At 37.0% G+C, this 18207-nt stretch overlaps 1 protein-coding gene across 13 annotated transcripts in view; it reads right to left on the bottom strand.

Moving 5' to 3' along the window:
• NCOA2 (nuclear receptor coactivator 2) overlaps positions 1-18207 on the bottom strand; it is a 298607-nt gene that overhangs the window by 121356 nt on the left and 159044 nt on the right. For 5 of the 13 annotated variants that reach the window (XM_036886214.2, XM_057497992.1, XM_057497993.1 and 2 more), the window contains exon 3: positions 14929-15023. The exons of the other annotated variants lie outside the window; for them this stretch is intronic. The gene's annotated coding sequence lies outside the window, so the exon portion shown is untranslated. The remainder of the gene's footprint in view (positions 1-14928; positions 15024-18207) is intronic. 13 annotated transcript variants of the gene reach the window in all.

Here is an 18207-nt window from a genome sequence, read left to right as displayed (position 1 = left end):
TTCCTTATTCTTTCTGCCAAAGAGATTAGAATAAGAATTCTATTTTTTAAAGGTATATTATTTTGCTTAATAAAATACACTCTCATAGTAAAAAACTTGGAAAATACAAAATGCTAAAGAATTACATATATTCCTACCACCCAGAGAATCACCATTAACTTAAAAAAAATTTGGCCCAGCATTTTAAATTGTATTGTGTACATTTACAATTAACAACAAACTGTATATACGATTTCACAGGTGCTTTTTTTCTTGATGTATTTTTCCATATTAAATGGAAAAGTTTTTATAAACATAATTTTTAGTGACTCTGTGATATTCCATCATAGGAAGATACCATAATATATTTAACTATTTTCTACAATCATTTAAATAGCTTCCAATTTTTACTACTATAAATAAAACTGTGACAAATATCTTTTATATACTGACCCACATTCCTGATTCACCATATTCAATAGTCTCAGTACAACAGAGTCTCAAATGTAATTACTAGATCAAAGGATATGACCATATTGAAGTCTATTCAGGTACACTGTTGTCAACGGGTTTTCCAAAAAGGCTGCATCAGTTTACAATCACCTTCGCAGGGTATGCGAGCTTCCACATCACAAGAACTGAACAGTAATAAGTGATATGATTTTTTGAAATACTCTACTAGTACCCCTATGTTTACTGCAGCACTATTTACAATAGCCAAGATATGGAAACAACTAAGTGCCTGCTCATCAATAGATGAATGGATTAAGGAAATGTGGTACACACAATGGAATATTATTCAGCCATAACAGATCCTCCCATTTGCAGTAACATGGATGGAGCTAGAGGGTATTATGTTCAGTGAAATGAGTGAGGTGGAGAAATACAAGTACTAAATGATTTCACTCATTTGTGGAGTATACCAATGAAGCAACACTGAAGGAACAAAACAGCAGCAGACTCACAGACTCCAAGAAGGGACCTAGCAGTTACCAAAGGGGGAGGGTTGAGGAGGGTGAGTGGGTAGGGAAAAGGGGATTAAGGGGCACTATAATTTGCAATCACAATATAGGCAGGTCACGGGGAAGGCAGTACAGCATGAAGGAGATAAGTAATGACTCTACAGCATCTTAATATGCTGATAGACATTGACTGAAATGGGGGGTGAGGACTTGATAATGTGGGTGAATGTCGAAACCACAATATTGTTCATGTGAAACCTTCGTAAGATTGCATATCAATGAGACTTTAATAAAAAATACTTTGCTAGTTTGAAGGTTATGGCATATTATTTTATAATTCAAACTTATGCAATAATTAAATATCTTAAAAATGTTTATAAGCTCTTTGTTCTTAGATAAGAGAATGTTGAGTGAGATATATGGCATAGACACAGTACCGTATGTTCAAGTGTGCTAGGCATCTGACATAATGTATTGTGGAGATGAAAGCAAAATGTGGGTTTCACTGGTGGTCCCCACATTTTGCTAATGAGTCACCCAAGGAGCTTTAATAAATATGCATTTCCTGGCTTCAAACAGAATCCCTTGAAGAAGGAACTCAGGTGATGAGCAGAAGCCTCCCCAGCACTGATGGGAAAGGAAGAGCAGCATTTAGAACTACGAGGCTGGGTGACAATGGAGAACTAGCCAAGGCAGGGAGACCACTATACTTGGTGTTGATTAGCTGATTATTATAAACAAAGAGAAGTTCTCCAGTCTAGCCTAGTTTATTTTTTAAATTGGTAACTTGAAAAATGCATATGTTCAACAGATAGGGAGAAGACACAGAGAATAGCTATCATGTTTGATGACAAAATTTATTTTTAAAAAGCCTTAGTATTATTAGCAGTCCAGAACAAAGGGTCCAAACCATCATGATGACATCATTTTTGTATTATTAAAATAATGTGAACACCTACAAATACCCAATTAAAGAAAAAAAAGAAGAGGAGGAAGAAAAGGAAAAGCCCTTAGTATCACTTTGCTGCAGTATATTCAGCATTCCGATTTGAGTAAAGATGTAAATTCTCTCACATTTGTCACCACCCATTATTCTTATTCTGTCTTGTGTTTCTCCCCAAAACAACCTGTAACAATTCTACTCCATCCTATGCCTTCTGAAGTCCTTACTCTGCAGTAACTCATTCCCACATGTTACCCACTTACAGAATATTGCGCTTGCTGGCTCCCCTGACAGCCTCCCCTATAACCCAATCCTTGTGGAAGCTGCTTGTTCTCTCATTACACATATACCAGGGACAGGACGTGGATTCACATCTCTGCATTCCTCAGAGCAGCTACCAGAGCACCATTCCACTCCAAGGGTAGCCAGGTATATAAAAACCTACTTCTTTGTAATTTAACAAAAAAAAATCTGCTCCTTTGAAACCTACGCCACAAAATACCCTCTTTCTATGACCTGGTCTGAGATTCACCAACATGCCACTTAATCTTCCACACATACTAAAAAGTTTGACTTCCTCTCTAGCCCAAATTCGGTCATCTGACTGATCTCAAATCTATGTGGATGAGCTAATACCTATCCTCACAGCCCCTCATCTATCTCAACTACAGCAAAGTTCACCTCTCTGTCACTTCAGCTACTGCCTCCTATGATCACACCCTGAACCTTGTTATCACCCAGAACTCCTGTCACTTGAATGCCACTTTTTGCCCACAACCTCCTAGTGTACTAGCTTTCTTACTGTCTTCCTCCTAGATAACCTACCTAACTGGCCTTCAGTGTGTGAAGAATTCTAGTCCCCTGTCCCTTGTGCTCATCTCATTTCCTTCCTGACCTTGCTGGAACCACCACCAGCTCCCTACCATCCTCAGTCCCTTTCACAGATGCCCCTCACAGAACTCATTCTACAGAACTTTATACAGTCCCAAGATTTCTCCACTCCTTTAAGTGGTAAGCTGAGCACTGATGGAGAAAACCATACATCTAAGAGGTAGAATGGCCATATGGACATTTCAGGGTTTCTTAACTTAGCTTAGACCCACAGTTTTGCCTGTCAATCCTTTTCATTGTTCTCAAGTCAGCTACTTCCATTTACCCCAACAGTTATTTCCAGCTTTTACCACTTCAGCAATTGGCTGTTTAATTTGATTTTTACCTACCTTCCCTTCCTTTATTTACAAAAATGGATCTCACAGGATGGGTGATACCCCACCTGTAACACTAACATTCCAACCCCACTTCCTAGTTCCCTTCCCCACCTTTTCTGAGACTTAGCTTCCAAGCTTCTCTTTACCAAATTTTCAACGTCTTCCTCTGTACTTTTAACTTACATACTGGGTTATTTCCATCCTTTAAAAAAACAATGTCCCTTGAGTATGAATCCTTCTCTAGCAATTATCCAATGTCCCATCTTCCCTTCACATCTAGACCTGCCCAAGAACTACAAGTCTATGCTCCCTTACTCAAAACATGTGAGGGCCATAAAATTTAGACTCAGGTAGATAGACATATTTTAATTTTAGAAAAACAACACATACCATTGACCATATTTATTAACATCCCCACAGAGACTGTGGGAGCATTCTGTCATCGAATTTAGTATAATTTCTGCAGTAAAATGTATGAATATTCACACTAAGTGGGTCAAGTGAAGATTATAAATCATTTCACATTCATTCAGGTCAGGTTTTACTGCCAGATGAGTTATAAAAACCTTACCATTTTCAGAGTTTGTTGAATTCTGAGATTCAAATAAGGGAATATAGGCCTGTAGTTTATTCCTATTCCTTTCCATTCGCTTCATGATCCAAAACAAGTACACCTTCCTCCATCACTCCACTGCATTTGCCATCCCCAGTCTTCCATGAGACTCAAATGCCAAACCTACAGAAACTCTGGCGTACCCTCCCTGCTGTGTTTGTTACTCATGATCGCATCCTGCATCCCCCAACCCCGGGATCCCTCCTTGGATCCCTCTGTTCCAGGGCTTCCGCGATAGAGCACTGTAGAGGTCCCGTCCTCCTCTTAAACTGCTCAAGTATTCTTTTTCAATCTCTTTTATGAGCTCTTCCTCTTTGGAGTTACCCAGACCCCAATCTCAGCCCAATCCTCTCCTCATTCATCTTCTTTTTAAAATAACTTACAACAGCTTTATCGAGGTATCATTCACAAGCCATAAAATTCACCCTTTTAACAAATGTGTACATACATATCAGTGGTTTTAGTCTAATCAGAGAATTGTGCGACCATCACTATATCTAACTTCACAACATCTCATTACTCCAAAGAGCCCCATATCCACCGTGCAATCACTCCTCATCCCCTTCTCTTCCCATGCTCTGGCAACCACTACAATATTCTGTCTCTACAGATCTGCCTGGTCTAGACATCTCACATAAATGGAATATTAAATGTGGCCTTGTGTGTCTCATTTGCTTCAATTACCACAAAGTTTTCAAGATTCTGCAATATTGTAGCACGTATCAATACTTTATTCCTTTTATGGCCAAATATTCCAGTGTATGAGTATACCACATTTTATTTATCTACTCATCAGTTGATGGACATTTGAGATGTTTCTATTTTTTGGCTATTAGGAATAATGCTGCTGTGGACATCTGTGTAAAGTTTTTACATAGATATATGCTTTCAGTTCTCTTGGATATACACCCAGGAATGGAACTGATAAGTCTTATGGGGACTTTTTGTTTAACTGCCAAATTGCTTTCCAAAGTGGAGACACTGTTTTATTTTCCAACCTCCTGCATTTCCCTAATAACTAATAATGTTGAGCAGCTTTTCATGTACTTATTTGGTCATTGTATATCTTCTTTGTAGAAGTATCTATTCAAATCTTTGTCTATTTTAAAATTAGATTCTATAGTGATTCTTAGCACCACTTTGGAGTTATGTACTGCCCTAAGAATCTGATCAAAGCCAAACCGGAAATCATGTGTGTGTGTGTGTGTGTGTGTGTGTGTGTGTGTGTGTGTGTAACTAAAATAAAGCACACTATTCATGTGTGTGTGTGTGTGTGTAACTAAAATAAAGCACACTATTCTCTTAAGAAGTCACAAACCCACTAAGACCATTCATGGACTTTCCAGATTAAGTGCCCTTGTTCTATACCATAGGTTCTGAGCCATAGCTGCATTATTTAAAGATAACCTGGGGAGTTTTTTAAAAAATACAGCATTACCTCATGGTCTAGCAGTTCCACTTTTATATGCTGAAAAGAATGGGAAGCAGGACTTAAACAGATACCTGTACAGCCACATTCATAGCAGCATTATTCACAATAGCCAAGAGGTGGAAGCAACCCAACTACTCATCAACAGATGACTGGATAAATAAAATGCAGTAAATGCATGCAATGAAATATTTTCAACTGTAAAAAGGAAAGAAAGTGATGTGATATATGCCACAACATGGATGAATCTTGAAAACATTATGCTAAGTGAAAGAAGTCAGATATAAATGGGCATATATTATGATTATGCTTATATCAGATACCCAGAGTAGCTAATTTCATATAGACAGAAAATAGAAAAAAGGTTGCCAGGGGCTGGGGAAGAGGGAGAATGAGGAGTTATTGTTTAATGGGTATAGAGATTCTGTTTGGGATGATGAAAAAGTTGAGGAAATGGACAGCACTGTGAATGTACTTAATGTTACAGAACTGTACAGTTGAAAATAGTTGAAATAATAAATTTTGTTATGTTTATTTTGCCACAACTTAAAAGCACATACTGACAAAAACACAAACACAAAAACAAAACAATAACAAAAACCAGTAGATGACCAGGACACCATTCCAGATCCACTAAGTCAGAGATTTCAGAGGTGGGTTTGACCATCAGTATTTTGCTTAAAAGCTCCCCAGGTAATTCAATGTTCTAATAGGGTTAAGAACTGCTGCTTTATATATTCTCCCAGATGGAATTGCCTCTTTACATGGTTTTCCAAATCTTTCTTTCCACCCTTCACCTCTCAAAGCTTCTACTTCAAAATCCAGCTAAGGTGTCACATTCACAAAATTGAGCCCATCCATTCCTTCTCCCCATCCCAAAGTGCCCCACCTGAAAGAGCACCCATCCACTGAACATCATCCTTAAACTTCTCTATTCTCCCCATCACATTGTCAATAATGTGACTTTGCCTCTTAATTATGCTCAAGTTCCCCTCTTATCACTGTAATCATCATTACTGCTAGTTCAGGTCTTCATTATCTCTTACCTGGATTATCTAACCTAAGTTTCCTTGCTTCCTGATAATTTCCCTGCTTAACATCTTTAGAAACCTCCACTCCCTCCAAGAGGCAGTCTATGTTTGTCTCAAATGTTGCATAAGGTGCCTTATGATCTAGCCGTTGCCCATTTCTCCAGGCTCATCTCCCATTCTATTGTTTGCCCCAGTCATGTAATCTGCACATGGTTCCTTACCTACTACATACTACTTCTCACCTCTTCTGTGCTTGTTATGCATGGAACAAACCATATATCTTCTCCTTTTTGGCTAACTCCCACTCATCTTTTGAAACCTATCTCAGATGACCCTCTCCCCAAGATTAAATTCCTTTTCTCTGTCTTTTAGTAGCCTATACATAACCCTACCATTAAGCTCCTTCAGGGGCAAAAACTTGTTTCATCATTTTATCCTAGGCCCTTAACACAATGTCTGACTCACAAGCACTTAATTAATGTTGGCAAATAAATTGCTTTACAAACTGGTACGTAGTTTGAAGCTATTTCACCAAAATATACAACATCATAGGACACTTACTATGTTCTATCTGTATTATTTTATTTGATCCTCACAGAAACCCTATGAAGTCATTATTACTATCATCTCCTGAAGCACAGAAAGATTAAATAACAGGTCCAAGATCAAACACAGTCAACAACAGGTAGAAGAGGTGAGATTTGAATCTAAGCAGTCAACTCTGGAGCCTGCACTCCACACACTGCTCCCTTCCCTAATGAAGACACGGGTCTTCTTACCCGTGCATGTCTTAGGTCCTCAAGTGGGTATTTCCTTTCAGTATTTATTTCTCTGTATGAGTTTTTTAAAGGTATAACCTTAACATACAGTTTTGTATCTCTTAAAATTTAAGAAAGCTTTAGCATGTTACTACATGGTCTTTATAACCAGCATGGTAACTACCCACACAAATAAAGGGAGAATCTTAAAATGAGACTGAAAAAAATAATCAACTGTACAAAGTTCTAAACAGGAGAAACCAAGCTGATGGTCACTGAAGGGGTAATAAGCAAGGGGTTGTAGTTAGTTGATTGCCAGCTTAATATGAATCGACCAAATGACTTGATGCTTAAATTAAAATAACAAATACACCCTTAGCTTGCAAGAACAAAAGCAAAATTAAAAATTTGCAACTCAGATAGAAACATGAGATTCCATGTTGCTCCAAAAGATAGAAATAATAGGTACGTGGAGAATTTCGTAAATGGACAGACACTGAGAACTTACTGAAATAAGCAGGGATGTGTGTGTTAAACTAATTGAGGAGATGAAGCATGAGTAGGTGAGAAGACACACTGAGTGTGTGGGAGGGATGCTGCACAGAAGAGATGTCTTCGGTGTTTGGTAATTATTAAGTGTTAGACATGGCACGTGGCACTGGATTATTTTATTTAATTCTCAGAGCTCTACAAAGCAGACACTGTCCCCCATTTTAGAGAAAAGACTGATTCAAAGAAGTGAATTGATCTGTCCAAAGTCTCAAAGCTTGTAAGTCATGGCCCTAGGCTTCAAACCACTGCCGTGCTCTTTCCACAATTCTTCAAGCTCTCTAGAAAAAACTAAGTAACTACCTCACAGTATGTAACAGGAGAATTGTCAATGATGGTACAAGGAAATGGTCTAAGTAAAATGTTACTCAAAAAATTGAATGTATCATTCTCACAGTTTGTGGAATGTCCATCCCTGGAGATCTTCAGCTGTAATATCATGAAAGAGAGGTAATTGCCAGAAATGGTCGGCATTACCACATGTGGTTAATGTTCACCTTCCAGTGTGAACTGAAGGCAGAATGGAGAGCTGAAAAGCTGATGACCTTACAATGCTATGTTACAAATGAATCCTTTGTTTTCTCCTCTCAGTACCACCAAGGAAACATGAACTTTCCCTATCCCTGAATTTCCTTTGGCATTCTCATGTCACTGTGATTTGCTTATTTGTGCTTCTGTTCTTCCCCAGCTCTCCAACTGGCCCTATAACCTCCAGGTATGAACTGTAACCAACAGTGACTATAGTGCATTAATTGCCTGAACTACAAAACAACACTGGACTTAGATGGTTTAAACACTTTGGACTGCACCAGGCCCCCATAAACTCAACCAGGCCCCCATAAGCCCACTTATCCATATCTGCAGCCCAGACCCTCCATACTGGTGAAACACCTGCTTTTTGTATCTGGCAATAATGGGGTTGATTTCTCTTACTTTGGTATGTTCTGCTAACAATCACCCTCGTACAAGAAACAACTTCCTGCTTAACCTGTTACCTTGTCTCTCCCCTTACTTAATCCTAGGTGCCCTGGTAACATTTCCAGCCAAGTACATTAGAAAATTATGTTCCAGAATTTAATTCCAACTGTCTTGAGATTACCTAGGAGTTAAATAATCTGGAGGTGATGGGTTATCAAACCAGGAAGGCCAGAAGGGGCTTCTGCAATGGGTCATTATAGTAATTCTATTTCAACCCTGGCAGAAATAGAGGTAGCTCTATCTAACTCAACAAAGGTCAGATATGCTAGACATACATTCCAGCTTATTGTCTAAATCAAAGACTAAACTCTACAAACAACCAGGGGGAAAAGTCAGGGAATTTAAATCGCCCTTCTAGTTTTACATATGAAGAAATACACGACCCAGACTCCCAGAGACCTTTCAGTAAATGTCACATAGCACGAGACTGTACTGCACTGTATTCGGAACCAAACAATCCATGCCCACAGGATCCTCAACAGGCTCTTTCTTATGAGACAGGTTTATCCAGTTCCTCACACAGAGGACACCATATAATACCACGAAGGCTGCTCCCCCAGCCTTTGATGTGGCATCCAATCTACAGGCCTCCCAGTGGTCTACTGGAGTGGACTGGCACAAAAGTTCTATCTATATGGAGATAATGGTAATGGGCCCAGTCCAGCAGATTCTCAGTCTGTGGAATATGAAAGAACTGTTCAATGTGTAGAGAGAGAAGTTAAGAAGTGTAGGAAAAAACCCACAAGATAATAAAGGTATAAAGAACAACGAATGAGCCAAAGTTATGAAGCAAAGGAAAGATGTACTGAGTGTGAAAAGGCTGATTAGCTGGTGAAACAGAAGCAGGGGAGAAAGTGCCTTTGCCACCATAGTCAGCAAAGACATAATGGCTCTCAACTTTTCCTTCACAGTAAGTCATGTTACATGTTCAATTCTTCCAGATTTCAATGAAGTGTTGAAGGTGGGGAAAGCTGTGGCCCATGAGCTGTAACTCTATCCCTACCCGCCAAAGACAGAAGCCCTACTGAGAATGGCTGTCTTATTCAACTGCATTCCCCTAACTTGGTGCCTGAGTCAGGGAAAGCCTGGCTCATCTCTAGCTTCCTTCTAGCTGGGCAACCTTGGGAAAGATAATTAACTTTTCTGAGCCTGTTTCCCTGTCTGTAAAATTCAGAAATTATATTTACTTCACAAGTTTGTCTGGAAATTAAATGACATCAAGTACATAGCCTGATATACAGAAATTGCCTCATAGAATATAGCTGCTTTCACTGGTAGTCATTATTATCTGAAATACTTGGCTCCTTCTAGGTATTCCAAATAGCACTCCCTATTAGAACAAAGAGACTCTGTCTTCTTGTTTCAGCTCTTACACTGTAAAGCAAACATCCTTTCTGAAGTATATTTAGGGCCACATTTTTCACATTTTTTGCTCTTTGCTGGTGATTTCTCTGTTTCAAATGGCCCCAAGCATTAGAGCTGAAGTGTTATCTGATGTTCCTAAGTACAAGAGGCTGCAACATGCCTTGTAGAGAAAATACGTGTGTTAGATCAGCTTCACTCTGGCATGAGTTGTTTTAATGAAGTAACAATATATATCAAATAAGGTGTCTTTAAGCAGAAACATATTTAAAATAAGTTATATATTGATAATAACCAAAATATTATGACCAGAAGCCTGCCAGAACCTAATTTTGTATTTCCCCTAGAAACAATAGCTCAGTTTTCACTAATTCAGTATTCGCCAGGATTTTACAGAATCTAACTCCTGTGAGTAACATTATAGTAGAACACAGGAGTAGGTGTGATTGTTTGGGTCATGAAGCTACAAAGGTAGTGTGAGATCATGATTAGACCTTTTATGTCCCACCAAGGAAGGAGGACTTTCAATTGCTTCTAATCTGACTGATTAGAAGACTATGGGGTTGGCAGGTGTATACATCTTCCTGCTGCTTAGTGTATCCCTCCTGTCCGGCATACCTACACCATGTATAAGAAAGGCTTCTAGCTAACACCAGCTGCCTTTACACACGCTGCCCTCTAAGCTCGAAGCAGTGCTCACAACTATCATGAGGCACACACTGTCTAGTGGCACACTGAAAGTCAAAAGAAACAGGTGAAAAATCAGTAATATATTTTAACGCATTATATTCAAAATTATTTTTTCAACATGTAATCAATACTTTAAATGAGCAGGAGGCTTTAAGTACAAGAATGAAACTGGCTATGCTTACATTTTAGAAATAAACCAATGTATAGGAGGGTACAGCAAGGCAGACCAAGGACAAATGACAAAGCTTTACCCAGGCTTCACTTTCCCATGCATTCCCAGGGACCCAATTCCAAGGATTCAGTGAGGCAAAACCTTTTCACAATGACTACTGATGAGAAAGAGTGACATCACCTGGAAGTAAATATGCTTGTTAACTACTAAAGTTTGATGGCGTATAATGGATCTCTATCTGAAAGGCTGCAGACATGAACTCCTCTCGAGGGAATCTGCATGGATGTAAAATGACTCGCAACAAATCTGAAGTCAGTGGTTCCTACTCCAGCAGTGCTCTCAGGGTGTGTGCAAGGATCTTTATTTATTTATTTGTTTGTTTACTTTGGTATCATTAATGTACAATTACATGAGCAACATTATGGTTCTCTGTGGTTCTGATACCTCAATGCTCCACGACAGCAATGCAATGAGTAAAGGGACCTTGGACACAGCAAGGTCTCCATTTGCCAAGAAAATGGAGGAGTAGCTGAGTAAGAAAATATGTGGCACATATCTTTCAGATCCCACAACTTTAGAGTGCCTCCCCACCCTGTTAATCCCACGGCAATCCACAGTCCATTTCTTGTCCCAATCTATGCCTCTCCAGATGAATGCTCTCCATCATATCACTTCCTCTAAAGCAGATTTCTAAGTTGGCTGTGAATATATTTCTTTTCACTGCTAACCAAACACCACTTAAACAATGCTTTAGTCTTAACATATTTAAAACAGAACAGAAGAAAGTACAATTAAATATAAAATCACTGAAACCTTAATGTATTTCTCTCCTTGTCCCTATGTTCATCCAGAATAAACCAGCAACTCCAGTAACAGCACCATCTGAATCCAGCATATACTGGAATTCAGAGCCTACACTCTGGAGGCAAACTACCTGGGTTTAAGTTCTGCTCCATTACTTATTAGCTGTGTGAGCTTGGACAAATTACTTTACTTCTCTGTGTCTCCATTTCCTCAACTGTAAAATAGGCATAGGGTAGCTTATCCAGTATTGTTGTGTAAAGACTCAACTGAATATATGTGAGGTCCTTGGAATAGTGCTTGGTACATAACAAGGTATACACAAGGTTACCTTTATAGTTAATAAAACCACTGTTAATTGTTTTGTTGATGTTATTTCCCTCATCAAAAGATGGAAAAAGTAAAGCCCGCAAAATATTATCTTTAATATGCATACATAAAAATAAAATACTTTAAATACAATATTTTCTCATTTAAAAATTCTAAATCAGCAAAGCAAAATTTGGAAAGGCCAATTAAAAAACAATTAAAATCTAAAAATGTTTCTGTTATTTTGATGAAATTTCAACATAATATTTATCATTAACTTTGACTTGAGTTTAAGGATTTACAGATATAAAACATGAATTTAAAAATATATACCTCATAGAGTGCTTTAAGAACCCTTTATTCTAGCCAATTACCTTACTATTATAATGTGATTTGACATCCAAATGATGAAACCAAATATCTAGCTTCTTACCTCAATGTATTTCTCAATTTGACTGGTTTTTAAGATGGAAAAGTTCATTTCAATAAGATTATAGTATCTGTTGTTTCTCACAAAATCTTTAAAAAGGATAAATACTAATAACTAAGTTATCCTTACAGCAAAGCAACAGTAAAATATATGTTTATACTACATTGTATTAGTGATTATTCTATTACAAGCTGTAACTCTACATGCTAACTATAAGCTCAGTGAAAAGACAGTGACTGCTACAACTAAAACACACACTGGAGAATGCCAAGTCTTGCCTCTTAAATGTTAAGGACTGTAACACTTGTTAGAGAAATGAGTGAACCAACCGATTCTAAACTTTTCTCAGTTTTTCCTAGCAAACATTTTTAGAGTAAACCCAGTAAGAGGTACCCTGGAACAATTCGTTAGCTGTTGCACAGATCTTTTCACTTGATGAATTTTGTTATCTCTTTGGCTTCCAAAGAATTAAACTACATCTCAAATATAGCCCGGTACCTTAGTCCCGCCTACATCTTCCCAAACTTCTTCTTTTTCAAAAAGCCCCCCAAAACAAAAAAATTCCTATGAAACATTTCACTGAGTTTTACAACACTGAATACTAAGATCACCTTTAATTCCTTCTGTTCTTACCCTATCCTGCCTGCAAATTCAATATCACTCCAAGAAGCAAAACCCCCAAGCCCGACAAGATGAGACCTGATTATAATATCTGTGGTTTATTACTGTGGTTGGAATTCTGAAGTGTAGCAGGATTTGCAAGCTAACCCTCTGGCTTGTTTAGGCACTACCCTGACGTCACAACTTGGGTTAATTTTAATAAAATTGGTTCTTCTTTACTCCCCAACTTCCAAAAGTAAAGATATTTTTAGGTAACACCACATATTAATCCTCTCATGAAAGTATTTCAAACTGTAAAAGACTGATGATATTTGACATTTCAGAAGAAAAACATCTCATTCGGTAATAAAACCTACTCTAGTTTTAAGAGACTGTAAATAAAACAAACTTATTTCTGTTATGATACAATGGAAATATGAACTGGTATGGATAAAGACCAGTTAAAATTACCATTCAAACCCACTTGTGTGAAAGTTACAAATTCATCAGGAATAATACGTATTTTCTGATTGGCCAAGTAAGTTTCACAAAAAATTCCTTTTAATGATTTAAAATTCCTGTAAGATACAGGATAATTACATTTATTGGGACTGAGTTCCAGTGTCAGCTATAAGTTATCTTGTTGGTTTAAGTATCTTATCTGCCTGTGTTTTCTCATAGCATTTCATAGAGTGTCTTATAATAATAGCAGGTGCTCAATGAAATTTTGAATTATTTCAAAATCCTTGGATCACTTCAAAAGCTTTAGATAAGGCAACAAACTAAAATTTAAAAGCAAAAACAAAGGAAAACAAAGAAAGCCCTAACAATCTGGCTATAAAAATTCCATTATTCAAATATTTTAACTGAGGATGCTACAACCAGTAAGTACATAACTCTGTCTTATACGTACTTACAAGAATGTGGGAGAATCCTACAATTGAAAAAAAAACATTCCAGCATGATCAAAACCAGTTTATTAACTGTTTATTTGAACCAACTTTTTATGTAGATAGACTAAACTAAGGTGCTAGTGTTTTTTTTTTAAGAATATTTCACTAAGATTAATGATTTATTAAACTATATTGTGATAAGATATGATTTGTAGATATTATAAGAGAATTTCCTGCACTCAGTATAATTAAAAATTATGTTTGAGTCGTGCTCACCATCTTTTATTGGAAAAGATAAAAATTAATTCTTGATATACACAATGCATAGCAGCCTGATGGATTTCTTACCTCCTCCAATGTCAACTTCAAAAAGGAGATGTGTACAATATAGTTTAGTTTCAAAATGTGTGACCTGGAAACATACACACACCCCAATTTGGGCATATTTGTTCTAGAAGTTAAGTGAAAAACATATTAGTGAATTCATTCTTCAGGTACACATTGTTAACCCTTTTCAGATAAAGCTTAGACTGTCTTTCACCAATCTCAGATTTTTAAGTATTACATTGTCCAAGGTTAAGAAAAAGGTATACTAGGAGAATTAATAGCATTAGCATGAGCAAAAATGGACAAGTACAGTCTAAAGATTAACTGAATTTTTTAGCCTTCTGTGTATAGTAGCATAAGGATGTAATAAATAAGAGAAAGTTAGGAGCTATATATAACAACAAAAAAATCATTCATTCAAGGCTGCAGCCAAAAAAAGAAAGCTTTATGTATTACCTAACCAAAAACTAAATGATTTCAAATTCACTGCAAAGCTCTCCTTTAAAGCTGAATTACAAAAGGATATTGAAAGAATAAACACAGAGATACAACTATAAGGCTGATATTTATTCCTTAATGATTAAGATTTGTATTGGATTCTTCTTCTGAATTTTAGAAAATGCTTACCAAAACATTTCCAAAAATAAACATGAGACTGTATTGGCCACATAAGACAACTGCAACAAACCTGTAATCACTAAAAAAACACAAAAGAAATAAAGACCACGAAGTAATCAATTTGGATCACACTGTATCCATTTGTTCCTGAGAACATTATCACTGCCTGGCTGTCATGCTCAGTTCCCCCTTGGACAACACACACATCCAATCCACAAGCACACAGAATTCCAAGAACATTACCAAATATAAAGTCAGAGCACTTGTGAAACACACCTGGTAATTGTCCACAGCCTCTGCAGTTCAAACCAGAGCTCAGCAGCTTGTCCTTATCTTCACCAGTGATGTAAATAAAAATACCATGCATAACTCTTCAAAACAAAAAACAAAAGAACACAACAACAGAACCCACAATTAGCAATAAATTTATTGCCTCAGACAGAAATCTCCTCTATTAACCCAAACCAACATTATGCCTTGATGTAAACCTAAGCACATGCTGAGCACCCTGCCGCTTATCTCCTCTATCACTTGTTTCTAAGGATAGCTGACAAACTAGCCTCACAAATCCTTTTTCAGCTGCTGATCAGACAGATCTCCCTTTGACAATCCAGCATGGTGGAACACTCGAAAATTCTTCGTGCTTCTATTCTACTGCTTGCTCTAAAAACCAGTTTCCTTTTCATTGAGATAATAGCCTTTTCTGCAGTCACATGACTCAGAAGCTACATTAGCAGAGCTTTATGATAATAGACTAAGTAAGCCTCTACCCCCTCCTGTTATTAAGGGGATGTCTTTTTCCTCTCTCTCTCTCTCTCTCTCTCTCTCTCTCTCTCTCTCTCTCTCTCTCTGTCACTCACACACACACACGAACATAATGCACACATGCACTCACATCCACATGTCTAAAATTACTCTTCTTAGAATTATAGTAAATAGAAAAGTATATCCTAGAATGAAAATACTAACAGTTTCTAGATGTGCTGCTAAAAATAACTCTAACAACATTCTGAAGCATGATTTTCCTTTCAGGGGATGCAGCACACCAGTCATGAACACTCCCCCGTGAACAGTAATGTTAAGTGGGACAGTTAGAGGGAATGTGTTCTCTCCAGCTTGAGCTTTGCCCCCAGTGACATAAATCTGACACATCTGGTGTCAGGAACACTTTCGAGACATTATAGCTACATTCGGAATTAGTTCTCTGTTAGTAAAACGCATGTAAGCACACTTTTTAACATCCAAATGTACTTTTGCTGGGAATATATCCTCATTAAGTAATTTATAAGTTGTTTCAAGAAGAAAAATATTTCCATTGCCAAAATAATCTTAAAAAATAAAATAAGAATCAGAAATTCTTCCGGATCTGGCCAATTTTAACTCTCTCACAATCAATCAACTCTCAAAACATATATTTAGAAATACTAGCCCAGTGCCTGATACACAGTGATTGCTCCATAATTTTTTTCACATGTCCCTAGTAAAAGGTTGAAATACTTGCAACAGTGGCAGATTATATTATATGGCTACTTCACTTCCAGTTATGGTTTGTTTTATAGCAAAAATAAATTAATCAAGCAATTTGGGGAAGGAGTTTAAGTGTATGAATGTGCTGAGAGGTCAATGGATAAAAAGATGGGGTAAGGGGTTGCCCTAGGAGAACACACAGAAGTACAACCCACAGCTGGAAGAACACTGTATACTAAGAGACTAGAGAGACAGAAATCTGTTAAATTCAAGTCAACAGATTAAGCTGTCTTTTATATTTCTTGGTTATTATTGTGTCAGTTTTCTAACCTCAAAAAGTGGAAAACATAGGACATTATTAAAAAAAATTTTTTTACCTTTGTGGTAAAATACACATAACATAAAAGTTACCATCTTAACCATTTCAAGTGTATAGTTCAGTAGTGTGAAGTATTTTCACACTGTTTTGCAACAGATCTCCCAAACTTTTTCATCTTGGAAAACTAAAACTCTACACCCATTAAACACCCATTCCCCATGTCTGCTTCCCCCTCAGCCCAGGGCAACCACTATCTACTTTCTGTTTCTATGAATTTACCTACTTTAGACACAATGTTTTGTGTGCAAACATTTTAGAGAAAAACTATTTTACTCCCTGGAGATCAAGACAGAGTTTTTCACCTCACAAATTCATATTACATAATCTGCATTACTCATAAATAAGCAAGCCATGCCAAAGGCACATTCTTTTATACAGAAAAAACATGAATTGTTAGATACAACTACACAGAAGTTATTATTATCACATTTTGTATCAAATTTATTGACACAAAAAAGTCTGTTAATTTTTCAGAACTCAATTTGATGATTCTGATCCTAAAACTCTTAGTTTACTCTCATTATATTAACCACTCAACATATAGATAACCTGGGTAGGATGGAGTGGGTGTTTGTTTACTAATTGATTTTAAGTCCCTGAAGGCAGCCGGGACCTTTCTGGAAGACCACCCTACCAACTAACAGAGCCTAAATGATTACAGGGGTGTCAGGGGGCATGAGGTGCCAGGAGGACCTCAGTGAAGAATTCATTTCTAAGTATAAAATAAAATATTTCTAAGAAAATAAATGAAAAATTTTTATATGCTAGCATATGGTAAACACCTCTTCACAAAAAGTGGAAAACATAGCACATGCACAATTCAAAATTTTTAAAACTGCTAAAGAAACTTGAAAAGGTATAATGATTTTAATAGCTGCCTGAATATTTTCATTATGTACTTAAGATCTAAAGTCAATAACCAGCAAGAGCATCACAGGAAATTAATGTATCACAGAAAATTAGTCTCATAGAAGGTATCAGAAAAAACTTTCAAAAAGAATAGCATAAAAGCTGCTGGAGGCAGTTTTATGAAATCTTTCTACCTAAGTTTGTTCTTCTTCTGCTCGTAACATTATCAAACCTTTGGTTATCTTAACAACTATTTCTATAGAAGTCGGGGTAGGTCACAGATACTCTAAAATCAATGCCATGTGTCCTTTATTAACTACAATGACAGTTTTACAATTACAAATTCTTTCTCAGCCAAATCATGGGCAGCAGCAAAATGCTGTGAGTTCCCTGATTAGATCAACAGCAAGAAAATATCTCCTGCCAAACACATCTAAGTAAAATGTCTCGATCCAGATTCAGTGCTTACACTTCAAGATGTATTGCTGTTAGCAAATCTGTCCCTGTCATATTTCTGCTGGCAAGCACAAGTAGGTAAAATTGTCTAACTCCTGTCCTGAATGCAGAAGGTAGCTGCAGCAGATTTTGTCATTAGCAATGTTAAAACTTTTTTCTTCAAGGAAGTAGTGTTTACAGGGGAATTAGACTAGAAAATGTGTAACGTAGTTTCCCAGCTTTGTCATTTGCCAATGGTGGTTATATATATATAATTGTGGTTCATTTCTTAAACCAAAAGTCTGGTAAGAGGTAAAACAACAATTCAATAATGTCTTAGTTTTCATAAACTGAGGTGAAATTTTTATTCAGTGCAATAAGCAGATTTTAATAGTTCTGAGTTCTGACATATGAAAGCACCTCCT

This window comes from Manis pentadactyla, chromosome 3, assembly GCF_030020395.1.
Source record: "Manis pentadactyla isolate mManPen7 chromosome 3, mManPen7.hap1, whole genome shotgun sequence".
Taxonomy (NCBI): domain Eukaryota; kingdom Metazoa; phylum Chordata; class Mammalia; order Pholidota; family Manidae; genus Manis; species Manis pentadactyla.
The sequence above is the reverse complement of the archived record's forward strand: the minus strand, read 5'-3'. Positions and strand labels throughout refer to the sequence as shown.